Genomic DNA, 18,746 nt, shown 5'->3' with positions numbered 1-18,746 from the left:
GAGGGCGAATCAGGGGAGTCCTCCGCAGCCCCGTAGCCCAGAGTCAATCCCAGATTCAAAGACAAGATTTGAGAAACAGCCAGAGAGAAGGCCACTTACTGGATAACACCCTGGAAAACGCCCTTTCCCAGAGAAACTTACACACACACACACCAAAAAAAAAAAAAAAAAAAAAAAAAAAAATCCAGAAAGCCAGTGCTTTTTTACGTGATTTCTGTGGCAAAACCATTAAGACCCCACTGCCATTTCCTGAGAGCCTACTCTGTGCCAGGCATCCCAATGAGGGTTCCTCAGAACAGAACAGAATGCTCTGGGTGACTTTCCGCAATTCTCCCAAAGACGGCATATAACTGATACCATTCTAATCAACTAGGCAAGAGGCTCATTCATTACACTCAGTGGATGTAGGAGGACATCAGGGCTTAATTCTCTTGTAAAACCCAGGTTGCAAAAGGCTGTTATACACATGGAGATAAATGTAACACTAGTAGTAGCTCCATAGCTGGAAAAAACTAGCAAGGACGAAAACAGTATTTCCCTTAGTAGAAAATTAAAATTACATTTTAATTATTACTATTTAAATTTTATTTTAGGGAAATTTATAATCAATCTGTAACTCATGGGGTAATTACAGACTTAATAATCCATAGTCTCCAAATTCATTTGAGTTTTGACTACTGTATCTTGAATGTCTTTGTTGTTAATGATACATTCAGTGGGAGGCAAATAAAGTTGACTTCTCTTTGGGCAGAACTGCAATTCAAAGCCAGGCCTACATGACTCATGGCCTGTGCTCTTAACCATTCGGCTACAGAACCCATACGTGGAACCAACCAATAAGACAATATTTACATCTTAAATAATATGCATTCATATTATAAAAGTCATACTGTATAACATTGGAAAAATATTTTATCACTCCCATCCTCCAGCCAGAAAACTTACTTTGCTACGGTTCAGGTCATATGCCTGTGTGCTACTGCATCACAAGACCGCAAATATAGCAATGTGTGCTCATTTTTTTCTTGTAACATTTCTTGAGTATTGTCTTATGTCTTTAAAATACTCTTCAAAATTTTAACTTCATGACTACGTAATTTTCCACTAAAGGAAGCACTTCCTTACTCTTGGGCATTTAAGCAATTTCCAGTTTTCCCCCATTATTAAAAAATACACAGGGCGCCTGGGTGGCTCAGTAAGTTAAAGCCTCTGCCTACGGCTCAGGTTGTGATCCCAGGGTCCTGGAATCGGGTCCGCACAGACTTGCTGCTCAGGAGGGGACCTGCCTCTCCCCTCTCTCATTTCTCTCTCTGCCTACTTGTGATCTCTGTCTGTCAAATAAATAAAATCTTTAAAAAAAAACTGTGATGGGGTGTCTGGGTGGTATAGTCAGTTAAGTGGCCAACGCTCAGTTTTGGCTGGGGTAATGACTTCGGGATCATGAGATCCAGCCCCGTGTAGAGCTCTGCCCTCAGCGTGGAGTCTGCTTAAGAATCTCTCTCTCAAAGGGGAGTCCGTTTATGCTGTTAGTGGGAATGCAAACTGGTATAGCCACTCTGGAAAACAGTATGGAGGTTCCTCAAAAAGTTAAAAATAAAACAACCCTATGACCCAGCAACTGTACTTCTAGGTATTTATCCAAAAGATAGAAAAATAGTGATTCAAAGGGGGCGCCTGTACCTCAATGTTTATAACAGCAATGTCCACCACAGCCAAACTATGGAAAGAGCCCTGATGTCCACTGACAGATGAATGGATAAAGATAATGTGGGAGATATATATATATATATATATGAATATATATATAGGACTATTACTTAGCCAATAAAAAGAATGAAATCTTAACCATTTGCAACCATGCAGATGGAACTAGATGTCATCATGTTAAGCAAAATAAGTCAGAAAAAGGCACCGTATTTCACTCATATGTGGAATTCAAGAAACAAAACATGAACATAGGGGAAAGGAAGCAAAAATAAGATAAAAACAGAGGGAAATAAACCATAAAAAACTCTTAACTACAGGAAACAAATTGAAGGTTGCTGGAGGGGAGGAGGTTGGGGGAAGTTGTAACTGGCTGACGGGCATTAAAGAGGGCATTTGATTTAAAGAGCACTGGGTGTTATATGCAACTGATGAATCACTAAATTCCACCCCGAAACTATTAATATACTATATGTCAACTAAATTGAACTTAAATTAAAAAATTTTTTTTAAAAAAACACTCTTTCTGTCCCTCCCCATACATACTTGCTCCCACTAAGATAAATACATCTTCAGGGAACCCTCTTACACTGTTGTTGGGAATGCAAGCTGATGCAGCCACTCTGGAAAACAGTACTGAGCTTCCTCAAAAAGTTGAAAACAGAGCTACCCTATGACCCAGTAATTGCACTACTGGATATTTACCCTAAAGATACAAATGTAGTGATCCAAAGGGTACCTGCACCTGAATGTTTATAGCAGCAATGTCCACAATAGCCAAACTATGGAGAGAACCTAGATGTCCAACAACACATGAATGGATAAAGAAGATGTGATATATATATATATATATATATATATATAGAAATACTATGCAGCCATCAAAAGAAATCTTGCCATTTGCAACGACATGGATGGAACTAGAGGGTATTATGCTGAGCGAAGTAAGTCAATCATCATATAGGAAAGACAATCATCATATTACCTCTCTGATATGAGGAATTTGAGAGGCAGGGCGGTAGGGAGAGAAAAAATGAAACAAGATGGGACTGGGGAGGGAGACAGACCATAATAGACTCTGAATCCCAGGAAAGAAACTGAGGGTTGCTGTGGTGTGGGAGGGGAGGGATAGGGTGGCTGGATTATGGATATTGGGGAGGGTATGTGCTATGGTGAGTGCTGTGAATTGTTAAGACTGATGATTCACAGACCTGTATCCCTGGGGCAAATAATACATTATATGTTAATAAAAAAAAGATAAATAAATATTTTTAAAAATACTAATAAATAATGGACATCCTGCAAATATTTTATTGCCTCTGTAATTAAGAGCTCTCGGACAGATTCCTGGGAATGAAATTAGTAGGTGAAAACATAAGAAAATTTAAAGCTTTCAGACATTACCAAATTGCTTTCCACAGGGTTATACCAACTTATACTTCTGCCAGAAACATAGGAAAATGCTTGTTTTAAAGTACTCTTGCCACCATTTAGATTTCTTTATAAATTGTTCTCCTTTGTTGGTATCCATTGCCTAAAATGATGTTTATTTTCTTTTCATTGCAGGTAAAATTTAACAATTACACAATTGGCTACTTATGTTTCTTCTTCTAGGATTTTCTCACTCATATCTTCTATCGCATCCTGTATGTTCTTTATTGATTTGAACCCCTTTCTATTAAAGATGTCGACTCTGACGTGTCTGCCCCTATTTTCAATTTTTAATTCCTGTACCACTCCTTTTTCCATTACCTTTACACTTAAAAAGTTATTCTTGGGGCACCTGCCTGGCTCAGTGGGTTAAGCCTCTGCCTTCAGCTCAGGTCAGGATCTCAGGGTCCTGGGATCAAGCCCTGCATCAGGCTCCCTGTTCAGGGAGCCTGCTTCCCCCTCTCTCTCTGCCTGCCTATCTGTTGACTTGTGATCGCTCTCTGTCAAATAAATAAATAAAATCTTTAAAAAAAAAATTCTCTCTCAAAAAAAAGTTCTTTACCCAGTATTAAGTATTTATTAATTTTACTTCCTTGTTAACTTTTAAAAGTCTAGCTACTCTACTGGAATTCATGTTGGTGTATAGACTAAAATACCCTGATTTCTCTTCAAACAACGTGCCAGAATCTCCTTCTCAGGCAAGCCAAGTCTCAACATCTACCAACACAGATACCCCTCTAAGGAAATCGCTCCAACTACCCATAACCCTGTACCCTGAGCTCAGAAGAACAGACTACAGTTGGAGGACTCTACCCTTTGAGTACCAAATGAGCCCAGAAACATGGAAGAGGAAGACAACGTCAGAGGTAAAGCATCCAAGAACAGTTACACATAATTGGAACTTTAGGCAGAAGAAAAGCAGCAAGAAAAATAGTGCAGAGGAAAGTGCAAAGTCTGTTCTCAACTTTGTCCCTTCAGTGGTGAAACACTTAGCAAGTACCTGCCAGGAAGCAGGCGCTGTACCGGGCTAAGAAGATATAAAAATAAAGGAGCAAGCTGCCTGGAACAGAAGACCAGTGACTGCGGTGGAGATGTGGATTGATAAGATCGGAAAAAGTAAACTGAGGCCAATTACGAAGATGTGAATAAAAAACTAATGAGCATGTGCTTCCTGGAGGCCAGCACAGGCAGATAATGGCATAAATAAAACAAGACTGCAGCCATAGACTGGCTGACAGTATTGACAGGAGGTAGAGCCTCAGAGGAGGGAAAGGAACAGCAGGCCTGAAACGTCCTGGAGCTACATAGCCCAGGGGAGTGGGGTGGGAAGTGAGGAATGCGTAGGAAATTAACATGAACCACCAAAGAGGCAGCCAGGGAAGGACAGGAAGGGAATAAGTAGAATAAAAAATGCCACTGAAATATCTCTTCTCTCCAGAGTGGGAGAAGGAACAGAAGGGACAGAGTATACAGCAGCTGAAAGAGAATGTGGGTGAGAGCCTCCTAAATCAGTATTCTTTCCCATCTTTGGCAATTGGGGTCAGGGGAATACATCAGCATTCAAAAAATTAAAAACTTTAAAAATAAAAGCTAGGGGTGCCTGGGTGGCTCAGTGGGTTAAAGCCTCTGCCTTCAGCTCAGGTCATGATCCCAGGGTCCTGGGATCGAGCCCCGCATCCAGCTCTCCGCTTAGCAGGGAGCCTGCCTGCTTCCTCCCTTCTCTCTCTCTGCCTACCTCTCTGCCTACTTGTGATCTATCAAACAAATAAATAAAATCTTTAAAAAAAAATTTTTAAAAATAAAAAATAAATAAAAACTAGAAAGAAACTATCAAGATGACCAAGTCCTGTCCTCTAATGACTAAAAAGAATAGTCACAGATAATCTTTGAGGTCCAGAGATAGCCAGTTGAACCCATTAAGACTGAGTTCCTGGGGTGCCTGCGTGGCTCAGTCAGTTAAGCTTCTGCCGTGGGCCAGGTCATGATTCCAGGGTCCTGGGATCCCGGCCCACATCAGGCTCTCTGCTGAGCAGGGAGCCTGGTTATCCCTCTCCCTGCTTGTACTCTCTCTCTCTCTGTCAAATAAATAAATAAAATCTTAAAAAAAAAAAAAAAAAAAAAAGGGAAAAAAGACTGTGTTCCTAATAGGATGATCAAGGAGAAATATGAAGCAGAAGAGATATTCAAGGAGGAAAACAGAAGATGATGAAGTCAAAAGTACAGGTGTAAAAGCTGCCATCAGAAAGAAATGACACTACCTTTTTCCAGGTCGGGAAGGTGAAAGGCTAAATAGAGCAATGGAAAAGCAGCAAAGGAAAAGATCAGATGGCCTTGACTCAGTAAAAACGGGAGTTGAAGTCCTCTTTCCTTTGCGGGGAGGTAGGACTGAGGGGGACAGAGAGGGGCACCAGAGGCTTGGTATGGTGAGGGAAATCCAGAAAGTCAATTTTAAAAAGGTCTATGTGTGCTTGGAAACTTGGTGTTTTCAAGAAAAAAAGGGTCAATCCATTAGCAGGTCATGAAATCTATTTTGTATAACAAGATCAGCATTAACATCAATGAAACAGAATAGAACAGAAAACTGGAAAACTGCACCAGGTAAAAAGAAACGTTCCATGAAATTTTCTTGCTTCCAGGTCCATATTTCACCAGGACATGATTTAAAAAGTACTCCTTATTAAGGATCTCAAACATCTGAACATGCTATTTAAATTTGGGGCTCATTATTTCAACTTTGTTGATTATTTTGAACAACACTTGTATGTATACTTGCTAATATTTTCGACTACTTAACTTTAAAGTTTTTGAGAGAGGGCTTATTTTTCTTTTTTACTCTCACACCTTGTATATATTTTCCCATTTCTCCTTCTTAATTTTTGCTAGAGGTTTTGAGACTGCATTGTTAGGCACATACACATTCAGGATTAATATACCTTTCTGGAGAACTGCTGTTTCCTAGGATGTAATAACTGCTTTTAAATAGTGCTCTGTGTCCCGAATTCAAGTTTGTCTAACATTAATACCGTGAAACAAATACAGTAGGCATTAGAAAAGGACAAATAAGAACATTGCTAATCCAAATGTATCGCTTCTACTCCCCAGAGCCTTAGGCACAAAGTCCAAATTCCTTGGAAAAGTCTGCATGGGCTGGTCCTGTCCACTCTCCTACTGCGTTCCCCCACCCCCAGCATCCTGGCCTTCTTACAACCATCCAGAAGTGTGAACACCCTGAGTCTGGAATGCTGCTCCCCACCCACTTCTGCCTACTTTTCATTCCAGACTCAGAACAAGAGTCACCGGTGTGCCCTGATCTATTCCCCACTCCACCCACCCAGTAGAATTCATCAGGCAGTCTTTTGTGGCCCTCTTGAACCTTGCCCGTATTTCCATCATGGCACCTTATTCTGGTTTCTAATTACTGGCATCTAGTTATTGACTTCCCTAGCTCCCTGACTGAACAGAAAGTTCATCAAGACCTAGTCTCATTGAGCTTTATATGTCCCTAGTACATGGTACACAGCAGGTTCCAAAATGCTGAATGGACAAATGAAGGTACGGCATGGAAATGGAGGGGGAAGTTGAGGTCAGGTAATTAACACTATGTGATTCGGTCACTTGGTCTATTTCAGATAAAGACATCAGGGCTGGCTGTGCCCAGTGTGACAAAGACTTGTCAAAATCAGAACACCATTTCCCACTTAGTGCAGGATTCTTCTTAATGTACCTCTATCACCATAAGTTTCCCTACAAAACGCACTGGAGTGTAACACCCTCGTTTCACAATTGTACAGGGCTTTCAGCTCAACAACATCATTTCAGTTGCACAAGCCAGAACCTGGGAGACTTCCAAAATGCTTTTCTTCCTCCCCAAGTCCTATTGATCTTCTCAATATCTGATGAATGTCTCACTTCTCTCCAACCCCACTGCCACTACCCTTGTCCAGGCCAAGACCTCCCCCATTCAGATCGTTCAAAACGCTCTGGTCAGCCCTACATCTGGCAGGCTGCTCAACACCTAACAGGCATGCAAATATTTACTGAATGCACGGAGAACTGCAGACAGTTTGGTCCTGTGGTGTGGAGAGCGAGCTGTAAGCAGGAGGCTGCAGAACTACACAGGGACCACTTGGGGGGACAACAGAGAGTAAACGCAGGAGCTGTTCCATCCAGATGAGGCAGATTTGCATAGGAGACAGAATGTGAGGACCAAGAGACGAGACAGTCTGGGGATGTGGGCACAATGAGGGTGCCGCCTGCTCTCTGTGGCCCAGGTGAAGACTGTCAGCTCCACGGTAGTCCCGGAACTCCTCTCGGCAACAGCTCCTCTGCTGTAAGTGGAAATACCGTCTAACTTGCAGAGTTGTAATAAGCATCAAATGAGAGAATTATGCAAGTGCCCAACATAACGTCTGGCACATAAACACTCAATAACCTTTAGCTCAAGTTGGAAAATCTGTATGTGTTTAGAATTTCAGGTTTCTACCACTCAAATATCTCCAAGATTTTTATTTCAAGGGTCTTACATATGGATTTTGTTAAAGAGAACAGAAGAAAAAAAAAACTTCAATATGTTTTTACTTATTAAATCTTACGGCAGGATCATAAATCCTGAAAGCCCTTTCAGAGTAATAGATGTTTTATGAAACTATCTCAACGCCTAGATATGCCCCAGAATCCTGTTCCCTTAAATCATGAAACACAGACCTATAGCTCTGATGCACCTCCCAACTAGGCATCTGGTCTCGGTCCCAGTAACCCATCTGGGTCCAAATGGCAAAACTGAGCACGAGAGCCAGCTTTCTCCCTTCCTGTGATCCTCCACACACAGGAGAGAGGGAGACTCTAGAAGAGGTAAAATCTAAAAGGTGGTAAAAATATACTTAGAGAAAAGACACGAATATTATACATGTGAAAATAAGTACTGGGTCCTAAATCATGAGAAACCACAGAAAAATATAAATAGAATGTATAACTTTTAGTCAGCAACAGAAAGACACCTGATGAAAATTTAAGTTCTCCAATGGAAGACAAAGAAAGTTGTAGGAAAAAGAAAAAACAACAACAGAAACCTCCCACATATATACAATAAATGGAAAACATAAATAAAAGGTAGAAATAACTCCTAATATATTAATGATTATAATAAATGTACAGTTTCAATTAACCACTTAAAGGAGAGACTTAAGTCTCAACTTTTCAGTTTATTTAATTCTATGCCTGTTTTACTTGCCACTGGTAGCAGATACTCACTTAATAGTTATTGAACCAAATGAATGAATAATTAAGTAAAAGTAAACATGAAAGATTGAAGTGGAAAATGGATTTTCTCCTACCAACTGCTTATCTTCAATGACATTTAATAAGACTAACATCTCATTTTTACTGTTTTTAAAGGAAGCCCCAAAAGATCAGTCTTTTCCAATATGGTGCTTTTAATACTAAAAGCATTTATCTTTCAATAAATACAATAAATAGTGCAGTTGTAATTTCTCACAATGGAAGACTTACCTGAAAATTCAAGGACACTTTAAATTATCTTAAAAGGGTTAGCAGGGGCACATAGCTTCCCTGGCCCATGTAAAGACAAGACAAGACAACAGAGGAAGTCCTCAACAGGCAATGGAACTGGCAGGCCTAGGAAGTGGTGTTGTCTAAACTGCTGGGACTCTGCTGCCTGGTACAGCACCTTGCACACAGTTTGCCTCAAAATGTATATACCTTTTTAACCTGTTACTTACTCTTCACCAAGGAAATAAGAAGTGGCCTTAGCAGAGTCTGTGGGTACACAGGACACACGCAGCTATTAGTCTGAGCATATGTGGCAACGACACTAAGTAACAGACACCTTGTCACCAATGTTAATGTCTACTCTGGAAGCAGAAGGCAGTGGCATTGCAGACAGCGTGACCAGTGGGCTTCTACCATCCTTCCACAGAGAGCAGCCGTGTAATGGATCTGCTCCAACCAACATACTGCTTCCTCATCTTTCCTTCAAAAAGTACAGTCCCATGTGTCATGCGAATTTGAAAGAGAAACATTTGAAATTTGCAAATAGGTTTTAAAATTTAGGAATTTCAAATTTCTCTGGTAGAGTTGCTTACAAATTACTAAAGTACAGCACTTTAGAAATAATGTCAAATTTAAATTAGTGAAATAATTAAAGTAACATATACCCAAAGACATTTGGGTATTTGGTCATAGCTCAATTGTTTGACCCATTAGGGCAACATTTCCACGCTTATTTCAGACCCATTGGGCAGTACATGGCTTCTATTTTCATATGCCCTCCTCTTCCTGGTACACAGAAAACAAGTGATTAAATACGGTGTGCCTGCAGAGCCCATGAGTCATCCATTCCAAGAGCCCAGAGTGACTGGCACTCCCTCAGCCCAAGATAAGCCTGGGTCTCACACATCTACAGAAGTTTATAGGTAGTTTCACTTGTATCTTTAAGAAAAAAAAAAAGGTGCTAGAGTATGCATAAATAATCAGACCAAGTTTCATTTCCTGCTAAAGACAAAGGATACTATTGCTCTGAAAAGACAATCACCAACACCAAATTCAAACAGATGACGACAAGGGTTCTAACATGAGGAACTGAAAGTTCCCAATCTTAGCTCATGCTTCAGTTCTCAAAATTTAATGAAGAAAGGAAAACATGTTAGGGAATAATTTGACTCAAGTGCTATCTTATCATTGCAAAGTTTGATATATATTTTTTTGAACTCTCTAACGGTTATTATTTTCCAGCATTCAGCAAGCTAAAGAGCTACCCAGTTTAGAAGTTCCAGCAGCTGGTGATTTCGTGGGGTGAACTCCAACTCAATGGCTGCTGATGATCCTGGCTTCTCAGGATCATCATCTGGGAGCTTTAGAAAATGCGGATGCCTGGGCCCCAACCCTTCAGAGAGTCTGAGCCAGCTGGTTAGGGTGGGACCCTGGCACAGGTATTTTGTTAATCTCCCCCAGGTGATTCTAATGTACCAGCAGATTGAGAATTACTGGTCTAAGGGATTGTGGGTTATTGGGTGGAACCTGCATTAGTAATTTTATCCTATCAGTTTGATTCTAGATGATGCCTGCGCCCGGAAACACTCCCATGAAATAAAGTACTAGGAACTCCATAAAGATCACATAACATAGTTAGTTGGCTTAAAAGCTGATCTAATCTAGTATAAAGAAATATTTCAAAAAAATAACCTTAAGAATATTTAAAAGATGAGACACTACTTAGGAAAGGGATCTTAAGAATTTCTAGACTTTTCTATTAAGATGGGGATCTAATTATGGTACAGTAACAGAGCCACAAAGTTTTGACTATGATCATAAAGGATATCAGAAATGGCTTTTTAAACTCTACAATAATCAATCTAAAAATTGTTATGATTCTCTGACATGCAAAGTCCCAACTGTCACATCTCATGAAAAGGCCAATGCAACTCAAAAAAGAACAGAGGACAGTAAAATAAAAAAGACTTTTGTGAAAGGTCAGACAATTGTAATCAGGTTCTGGGAGGACCTGCTGAAAATGGAAACGTACAAAATTATGGAAGGTATGGACTTCACAGGGCATTCCGAATATTGCATAGGAGACACATGTTAAAAGACATGGCTTGAGAATAAATGAAGGCAAGTACAGCTTAAATTACGACTTTCCAAACTCATTACCTTAAGAAGCTGACAATATAGTCAGTTCAAATAAAGATTAGATAAAATCCTCAAATAATAAACTCTTAATGCATTACCCAAGGGATGGGATATACCCCACACCTTCTGTGTTCCCCCAAACTGTTGTTTGATGTATCTTTCAGATATAGGATCCTGAAAGCTAAATCAAAGCTAACAATTGGTATTTTCTTTCCTCATTTTAGAGCTTTCAACCAAGATGCATAAAATTAACACTTCAATAATTAAATAGATGCAACCTTTCTCCCAGCTGGTGTTCAAATGATTTCCTAGCCTTTCCCAAAACTCTATTCAAAACTCTTACTCTCTTCCATCGAGGATGGCTTGTATTGTTTATTCTGCCACCATACGTCCCCAACGAAAAGCTTGGCCTTCAAATCCATATCAGGTCTAGAATTTGCCCTTTTAATAGGCCTCAAATGAAGATGCTTCTAGGTCAAACACAGTGCCCTGTGAGTGGGAGGTAAGGGGGAGAGCCTGTAAGATTTCACTCTGGCCATTAGGCACTACTCATTCTCATAAACCCTTTTTTTCTTTCTTTGAGTACCCAATTAGGATGAAGTCATTATGCATACAAAGAGTATTGTCTGCCAAGAAAAAAAAAGTCCTTAAAAGTCTACCAGTATATACAGCTATTTTTCCAGGGCTTTCCACTATTACAGACAGAAGCAACCCTATTATTTAGAGCTGGAAGAAACTTCACAGAATTTAAAAAAAAAAAAAAAAAAAGAGCACCTTTCTTCCCATTTTCTTTATTAGGAAGAAAAACAGATTTTCACTACCTTGAAAAAAAGACAACACTTAATCCTCAAATTTTAATACCCAACACAAGCCTCCCAACAGAACTGGGCCTTAAGCTCTGTCACAGCATCTGTCACTCTAGAACCCTGTGTAGGTCTCTCCCCGACTGGACCATGGCCTCAGCTACAAGGTACAGTGTTCTAGCCACCTTTTTCTTTGGCACAATGCCCAGCAGACAGGTCCTCAATAAGTGTTTAAAGAATAAATAAATGACTTCACAGAATTTGAGACTGTGTAGAATTTGGAAGGAGAAAGAAACAGAACACAAAATTACAGGGGGGAAACGAGGTGGCTTCTTTGTGAAAAGGGAGTTCAGGTGGTCCCCCGCCCCTTGATGGTCTGACTTTTTGACTTTACAATGGTGCAGAAGCAATATTCATGCAGTAGAAACTATATTTTGAATTTAAAAATTTTTTTTTTCCCCTGGGATACTGTTATGCCAATATCATATGCTTACAATGCAGGGCAGCCCCGGCTACCTGTAGCTCCCAGTCAGCCATGCAATCCCAAGGGTAAACAGCCCACACACTGAACACCCATTCTATAGCCATACAACCATTCTGTTTTCACTTTCAGTGCAGTATTCAATAAATTACAGGCGACGGTCAACACCTGACTATAAAATAGGCTTTGCATTAGATGATTTTGCCCAACTGTAGGCTAACTAAAGTGTTCTGAGCACATTCAAGGCAGGCTAGGCTAAGCTATGTGTGGGAGGTTAGGGGTATTCAATGCCCTTTTGACTTACGATATTTTCAACTTACAATGGGTTATCAGGATGCAACTCCATCATAAGTCAAGGGAGATGTACAGTGGAAAGAGCTAAAGGGGAACAAATGAAAGAGCTGCTAGAAATGAATCCTGGAGTCAGGAAACACAGCAGCCCAGGAGGAAGAGTAGCAAACTAGGACTCTGCTCAACAACTTCTGTACCCTGAGGGTGCGGGAGGTCTATGTGCCTGAAGTAGAGAGAAGAATGTATACACCTGGCATAAAAACAATGCATAATGATATTCAGGAGCATTAGTGATAGTATACTGCAAACTACTAAAACTAAAAGCATTAAGGCAGGGTTTTAAATTTCCCAATTATTTCAGATCTTCTGGCTTTTTCAAATTGTATATATTGACCACTGCACAAACTGAAATTTGAAGTCCAATGTAAGTGAAAAGTTGTTTCAAAAAAAAAAAAAAAGATTCATAAAGAAAATGTACTTTTAAATATCCCACTATCAAGTTACAGAAATTCATGATTCTGAAATAAAATGAATCAACTTAAAAGAAAAAACAAGGAACACAGACCTAAAATCAACCTGTATTTCATTCAACCAGCCTTACCAAAGAAAGCAGGCAGGAGTGGATGCTTTTTTTGTGAATGAGAGCAGTTTCTGTAAGGGTCTCACAGCAACGGGAAAATGAGTCATCCTAACAGAGCATGGGATTTAATTAAGATCCTACCAGTATGTGTTGTGATAGTACTATAATGCTAAATGTTTGGTGTTTATCATCAATTCTAAAATACTACTTAATATTATCAACAGCTACTGATAATTTTTAACATGTATTACTTCTCTATTTTGTTAAATATACTCCAAATGTTCTTCTCAGCTCAATATGGTCAGTTAATACATAATGATTATAACTTAGACTAGCTAACAAGTAATTATTTGTTTGAAGGCTCTAGAACATTGCTGTTACTTCTCAGGGCTTGTGTTTGCAAGACTAAATTTTTAAAACACTTGAACAGAAATAGACCAGTTTACAGCTTATTCATACAAAAATAGTAATATAGCTTACAAAGATCTAACACGTTTAAATCCCCACGAAACCACACCAAACCACCCAACCAACAGCAAAACTAGTCTGATCTTCAAATAGTCTAGTATCTATCTGCAAATATGTCACCTAATTTTGTTATAAATTCAGCAACAAGTGAATTTTTTGTTTTGTTTTGCATAAGGGCCAGTTGAAGAAAAATAAAAATGTCTTTGTATCCCATTTTATTCAAAACAAGAAGAGATTTATTGAATCCCAGGCTTAAAAGTTAGATTTCCCCCCTTTATGAGTAAAATGACAACAAGAATGGGTTTTGGTTTTTTGGGTTGTTTGTTTGTTTGTTTTGATTGGCAAGAGAGGCAGTGTTCTGGTCTTCTACTCTTATACTCTCGGTTTAATCCTCCCAATAGAACCTTTGCTGCTGAAGATATGCAAGGTCGACCAGGGACTAGAATTTCAATTCATTCAATATGATTTATACAGAAGACCTGCTATGGGCCAGGTGCTAGGGAAATGGGGGTACATCCATCCTGCCTTTTCTTTACTGGGGCTGAGGTAGGCAGTTAGGACAAGGGGAGTCATACTTCTGGGCATCCGGGAGCTGCATGAATGCATCCAAATTTCTGAAACACCAAGCTGTCAGGACTCCCTGGTTTCTGGCACCTAAATGCTCTAGCCTACAAGGCCTCGACACTGCCTCTTCTCTGACTCCAGCCTTTGGCAAGTCCTGGCATCTGCTGGCTCAGGCCTGAGAACATAAGCATCTAGGAACCAGTGATTCTACAAAGGTTCTAGTCCGCTTTAAAGGTGGTTTTCCTGGAGACCTCTCTCTTCCACTCCCTCTCTGCTTTATGTGCTCTGCAAGGATGCCTGTGAAATTGGATCTGGGACTCTTGACAGACCGCGAAAGGCTTCAGGTTGCTCATCACTGGCTGAACTAGTTCCCAGTCAGTACATATCAATGTTTCTGCTCCAAGATCTACCCTGTATCTATTCCCTTCCCAAACTGCAGATGATCTGAAAACTTAAAACTGACCATAACTTGGAAAAAGCACTTGGCAATCTATTCTATAATAATATTCTCCGCAACTACATAAACTAATTTAGCAACAAGAAGTCAGGGCAGGGGTAGGGCCCAAGAACCAACCCGTAGTCCCATTATTGTCCGTTCATTCCATATAGATCCTTTCTCAATATGCATGCTTTGACATTTGAGGCTTTTTTATTTTCTCCATACACTGCCCTATAATGATTATGATAGCTAAAGATATATTTCAGGTATTACCCATAAAAATATAAATCCTGTAACTGTAGTCAATAAAGTAGAAAGGTTTGTAAAACACTTTTGTCATTATTGAGGAAAATTTGGCTTTGGAGTCATATACTGGGTTAGAAGCTTCATCCTCTTACTCTGTGAATCTGGACACGTTACCTGTTTGTGCCTCAGCTTCCTCACTTAGAAAATCAGGATAACAAAACTTTCTTCCTGATGTTTATTGTGGGGAAGAAATGATATAGAACCTATCAAGGGCTCAGAACAGTATCTGATTCAGAAAAATGCTCAATACATAAATACTGTATTTATAATATTTAATACAGTATCTGATTCAGAAAAATGCTCAATACATAAATACTCAATACTGTTGCTATTACTACTATTAAACTCGGTTGACAAAGTAGACAACAAAATATGCATAAAAACTTCCCCAAATCTGTACTACTTGATTGCAAATGTCATCATTCACTTTAGACTATTTTTTTGAAGCTAAAGAAGTGGGGGGTTACTTTAGAAAGAGGGTTCTTTTCTACTTTGCATGCATCAATGTTCATAAAAATAAATGTAAAATCGACCTAACTACTAGCCTCTTAGAAATATAAAATATTAATATAAAATATAATATATAAAATATGGGAGAAAAGTGGTTTGGGGTATAACACTGCTAAGCGATTTAAAAGAAGACCAAAAACATCAGGAGAAAAACCTAGTTATTCAACCAAATGGTTAAAAAGATTTTTACAATAGATTTAATAATCAATTTTTTAAAAAAAGTTTTTACTTATTTATTCCAGAGAGAGAGGGAGTGCAAGCACACACCTATGCACACTAGCAGGGGGAAGAGCAGAGGAAAAGGGACAAGCAGACTCCTCAGTTGAGCGCAGAATTTGATCCCACAATCCCAAGATCATGAAATGAAGTCACTGGGCTGAAATCAAGAATGAGTCACTCAACAGAGCCACCCAGGCGCCCAAATAATCAATTTTTAAATTAAAATACCCTACAGCACCTGGGCTCAGGTAACCATCTCAGGGTCCTGGGATCAGGCTCCTTGCTCAGCAGGGAGTCTGCTTCTCCCTCTGCCCCTCACCCGGCTTATGCTCTCACACACTCTTTCTCTCTCTCAAATAAGTAAATAAAATCTTTAAAAATAAATTAAAATGCCCTATTATGTTGGCATGGTAATTTGTGAATTTTTAGAAAACATGATTTTTTTTTTTTAAAGATGAAGTTCAGGGATGTGTGGGTGGCTCAGTTGGTTAAGTGTCTGCCTTCAGCTCAGGTTATGATCCCAGGGTTCTGGGATCGAGTCTCACATCAGGCTCCCAGCTCAGTGGGGAGCCTGCTTCTCCCTCTGCCTGCTGCTCTCCCTGCTTGTGCTCAATTGCTCTTTTGCTCTCTGACAAATAAATAAAATCTTCAAAAAAAAAATTAAAAGATAAAGTTCAAAATCATTTTTTTCCAAAGTAAATACCAAATGACACTGAAAACTCTAAATAAACTGAATCTAGTTTCATATGATTCTTCAAAAGAGATAAAAGTTCTATGTGGATTTTAATTCCATAACTATAATTTCTCATTCAAAATAAGTTAACTTCATATGACATACTAAAAATAATTTTCACACACACATACACAAAAATCTCTAAGAAGAACAGGAACACTTTTTAAGGTTTCTGTGAATTCTAACAGAGCTACTATCCCCTCCAAAAAATGTTCTCTGGTATTCATCATTTAGAGTATCATATCTATAAATATAGTTTACATGCTTATGAATGTTATGTATATGACAGATGCTTTGCCATCTTTTTATGGTCAGTCTCAGAATAGAAAGAAGCAATACTCAGCAGGAAATTACATAACACCATCATATCAGACAAAGCCACAAGGACTTAGTGGAAGCAATTTTAAGACTAAAGTGATAAGACTATATCACCCTTCCTATATCACCCTTCCCCAATAGTAGACTGTACTATAGTCCTTTTTAAGTCTTTAAATTATAATCTTTATTCTCAGATAGTAAAACACCACTCTTAGGAGATCACTGAATATTCACACAGAGCTTTATCATTTTTCCTAGTAGAAAATAAAACAATCTCTGGTAGTCATTACCCTGCAAAAGACATAAGCATCCACCAAAAAGCAGTTGCTGGATATGAATGCAGACTCCTCACTACCCTTAAGAAACTGGAAAGACCAGGAAAAAAAATAACAGTACTCAAGAGTTTAGCTAGAAGAAAAAATTGAAAAAATTTAAATAATGTTAAAGATGAAAATAAGGAATATTACCACAAAGACTTAAAAAAAAAAAAAAGGTGATGCTAAATCAGAGAAAAAAAACACAAGTGGAAATTCACTTTCCTCATATTTACTTCCTCGCCCAGCTGCACAGAGATTTTCTGCCCCAATTAGAAGATATTCTAAAACAGGGCCTAAAATTAATATTAAGCATAACACAACATCATATTTTTATGGCAATGATATTACGGAGAAAAAAACTTGCACTTTACCTCAGCTCAACCAAAAAGACCTTCCTTGTCCTAATTACTCTAAAGTCCAGATTCCAAGATGAGTAAGTACGGTTCCTACCTTGGGGAATGCATTGTCCACTAGGGAAGAAGCAAGTAAACTATTTTCATATGATGATGCATTATGGACTATAAGAGAAGTGTGCACTAGGCATAAAAAGCACCTGGAAACACGATAAAAATGACCAATAATTCTACCCCAGGAACGTGGGCTACGGTGAGCACAGTATCTGAGCTGTGCCTAACAAATTAGGCAGGCAAAGGAGCTGAAAGCATTCCAGGCTCAGGAAATTATCATTTTAACTTTAAATATCAATAGTGATTCTTCTGATGTCTCTAGGAAAAATTAAAGTACTGTTTCAAGTTGTTCAATAGCCACAAACAAAAACCACTACGCCCACAGGCTTTTTTGGTTTTATATAATACTGCCCTTTGGAAAAGAAAAGGACTTGGTCAGTAATCTATTCAGTTAAATAGCCAATAGGAAGCAATGAGATTTTAAATGCTGTCATTACAAACAACAGCAAAACTGTCCATGAAAGCAGAGAGAAAAGATCTAATAAAATGAAAACAATATTAAATGATCCTATAGAAAGAGATCTGAAAAGCACTTATCCAATTAAAATACCATTATTAATAGCCATTCTTTAAAAAGGATCTTGAGCACTGCATAGAAAAACTATTTGGTGAAGTTTAATGCATGGGATCCCTTACTCACTGGGTACCCTTGAATACCTAAAGATCAAAACAGACTGGTACTTCAGAAACATAATGGCCTCTTCCTTCCTCTAGATTTTTGTTCTACTTCTCTCTGTGGTCTCCTATATCCTCAGAAGTGACATAAACTTAACTGCAAAGACTACAGACATTTTATTCTAAAAATTTTTAAATTTGCCTTTTGATATGGACTTCAGATATATATATACAGTAATACAAATCACATGGCTTACTCCAAAAATCTAGGCCCAGATTACCCTGTGAATATTCCTTAAAGGCTTAATCCTGTGACTCATCTCAGTTTCTTTAGCTCAGAAGTATGGGTCTCAGTAGCCTTCCACTGAAAGCTGCTAGCCAGCATCCAAGAAGAGTTGACTTACTTCACTTGAGGGGAGTAATTTATCCCAAAGCAACCATTAGGACTGGAGAGCCTCCTGGTACAAGAAACAAACACAAACCAAAGAAAATGACAAATAATTCACTTAAAACCCCTCCTATTCTGAGGACTCCTGTGACCTTATCTCTTTGCATGTAATCAACTAGCTTGGTTCACCTCTGTCCATCTTAGAGGCTAAGAGAAAGGAGACTGGCCCTAGAAATGGAAATAAAGCCAAGACTTCTCTATTTATATATGTCTTAACTGCCCAAATTCACAGGTGACCACCTAGAGAGATCCTATTCCTTTACAAAATACATTAATTCTGGTCCTCCAAGATGTACACTGAACAAACACTGAACAAATTGGTATTGGTTTTTGTTTTATTTATTTATTTATTTGACAGACAGATCACAAGTAGGCAGAGAGGCAGGCAGAGAGAGAGGAAGGGAA

General features: G+C 38.9%; 1 protein-coding gene across 1 annotated transcript in view; it reads right to left on the bottom strand.

Annotated features, from left to right (window-relative positions):
• The window catches only part of INPP5F (inositol polyphosphate-5-phosphatase F), a 78,898-nt gene that overhangs the window by 58,107 nt on the left and 2,045 nt on the right, over positions 1–18,746 (bottom strand). The window lies entirely within an intron of this gene.

This window comes from Mustela nigripes, chromosome 4 (genome assembly GCF_022355385.1).
Source record: "Mustela nigripes isolate SB6536 chromosome 4, MUSNIG.SB6536, whole genome shotgun sequence".
Lineage (NCBI taxonomy): Eukaryota > Metazoa > Chordata > Mammalia > Carnivora > Mustelidae > Mustela > Mustela nigripes.
The sequence above is the reverse complement of the archived record's forward strand: the minus strand, read 5'-3'. Positions and strand labels throughout refer to the sequence as shown.